Source organism: Temnothorax nylanderi, unplaced genomic scaffold (assembly GCF_030848795.1).
Source record: "Temnothorax nylanderi isolate EJ_2023f unplaced genomic scaffold, tnyl_v1.0 TNYL_tig0215_pilon, whole genome shotgun sequence".
Lineage (NCBI taxonomy): Eukaryota > Metazoa > Arthropoda > Insecta > Hymenoptera > Formicidae > Temnothorax > Temnothorax nylanderi.
Window position 1 is genome coordinate 61,066 of NW_027249277.1, and position 2,245 is coordinate 63,310.

Genomic DNA, 2,245 nt, shown 5'->3' on the forward strand with positions numbered 1-2,245 from the left:
TTCACAGCATGATTATGTGTCCAATGACCCAACTCGTGTGCGAGTACCGCCAGTATTTCATCTGTTTCACAACCACACTCTTTATCGAGTTCATTGCTGTCTTTCTTACAATATTCCTTGACGAGTGTATTTCAAGGAAGCTGCCAATTCTTCAATTTTTTGCTTCAATTCGCTGTCAGGTAATGGTGAAAACACGAATCCCTCGACACTGTATATAGTGTGAACCTCGCTTCAACTTAGAAAGCACATACAAAGCACACACTCTCTATTCTCTGCTTTAAATAACTTTCCTTTCAATATACCAACAATTCATTGTTTTAAATAATTTTCCTTCGTTCATACATGTACTATTTCCGCATAAATATCAATATCAATCATTTATGTCTATTAGTACTCAAAATAACTGCTATATTTTTTAAACTTTTTTTGTTTATAACTTTTTAATAAACAATGACCGCCAGCTAAAACCTTCTGAAGGATACTCAGAAGGATGACCTTAACAACATATGTCAAGGTCAAGGTCAAGGTCATCGGTAAGGTTTAACATAATATTTACCTATAATAGCTTTAATAGTCTTTTTTTAAACATTTAAATTTATATTGCACTAATTTTATATTGAAGAACTTCCTGAACTGGTGCACATCAGTAGGAGAGATCGGGGCTCATTGGCACATTTCACAATATCGGCATTTGATTTTTTAAACAACTAATTATCATGATTAAACAGTACTAATATGATAGAGAGAACCTTTCTCTACATTTTCATAGTAGGAACGATCCTTTATACTGTATAGTTTCTTTGTAATGAATATAAATATATAAACGGAACGCATTGCTAATTTACCTCTTGTGCCAACAAGACCCGATCTTCCCTAAGTTAGAGTGAGATAAGTATATTTTGTTTCACTTTAACTTATTGCACGAATATGTACCAGTGCAGAAAATTTCTTCGAAAAAAATAGACGCCATAGATGGTATAACAGATGCATAAAGCTCCTAGAACATTCTCACGCATGTCTTAAAAACGTCATAAACACGTTCAAAAGACGTAAAAAGTAGGAATTTTAAAACTTCTTTATTATTAAAAAAATTTTTTTATAATAGTTTCTTAAACGTTATTTTATCGGAAAAGAAACGTTTCATCGAACGTTTTTCGAATGAATATTTTTACTCATGAGAAATGTTTCTAGAAATCGGTTATAAAACGTTTCGGAAAAACGCTTGTAAAACATTTTAGAAACGTGTATGTGCTACCTAGGAAAAGTATTTTATTCTAGAACTCAGTAAATTTATGATTTGCATACTTAAAAATTATGGGGAAGCAATGTGCAAGTCTCTACTTGCCCACTTAAAAACTATGAGGAAGCAATGTGCAGGTTTCTACTTGCACACTTAAGGTGTCAATTCATGAAACGCTGAAAATGAGCGTCATCAACAAGATGAATGTAGTGCTTTTGCTTTGACGCTAGCATCAAAGAAATGAAATTAAATTTGTTTAATGTTCAGCGTCGTCGTTGAATCATCATTAATCGTCCCAGTACGATCAAACAGACTTCGAAATAAAAGAAAATAGTTACCTTGTTATGGGCCTTGTTATGGGTACAGGATATAATAATCAGGGGCGGTGCCGACGCGACTCACCGTCCGCTGGATGTAATCTGTTAACAAACAATTCACTCACTCACAGAAAAAGATATTGTCTCAGAGATATATCGCAATATATCGACAATATAACCTTTACTCACAGATATAAGATTGTAAGCTATTTGCGAAATAGCTTATGAGCGAATCGCACCGGAAAAGGTCGTAACCCCGGTAACGAAAACGGCGAGGACGAAAATAGACCTCGAGCAGACCTCTCGTACAACCTCACGGGTAGCGTGTGAAAAACGCGGAAACTCAGACGATCGTATTAGTACGTCCGGTCTTTAAGACTTTTCAGGAAAATCTGATGAACAACGACCGCCGGCCGACGACCGCAGTGGTACCAGTGGTAATCTGGTAATGTAATCAACGACGACGTGATTGGCGACGTGATCGACAGCGACATCGACGGTGACATGATCGGCGGCAACGTTATCGGCGTATATAGATAGAGCCTTTAGGGCTGCATTCAAAAACTATACTCGAGTATACACCGCATCGCTTTATCTTTGTTACTAAAAATTGATCAAGGACAGGAACCGTATTCTCGAGCTTGCCCTAATGATTTTCGTGTGCGACTTTCTATTTGAAAAACATTGA

At 36.3% G+C, this 2,245-nt stretch overlaps 1 long non-coding RNA gene across 2 annotated transcripts; it reads right to left on the bottom strand.

The window, feature by feature from the left end:
- LOC139779244 (uncharacterized) lies at window positions 1-2,031 on the bottom strand. 2 transcript variants are annotated; one of them, XR_011719832.1, is made up of 3 exons: window positions 1,747-2,031; window positions 1,579-1,659; window positions 1-208 (listed from the first exon to the last, which is right to left on the bottom strand). It is a non-coding gene; the product is annotated as an uncharacterized lncRNA (long non-coding RNA). The 2 variants fall into 2 exon arrangements; XR_011719831.1 differs by having other exon boundaries at window positions 1-235.
- Between the last annotated feature and the right edge of the window lie 214 nt (window positions 2,032-2,245).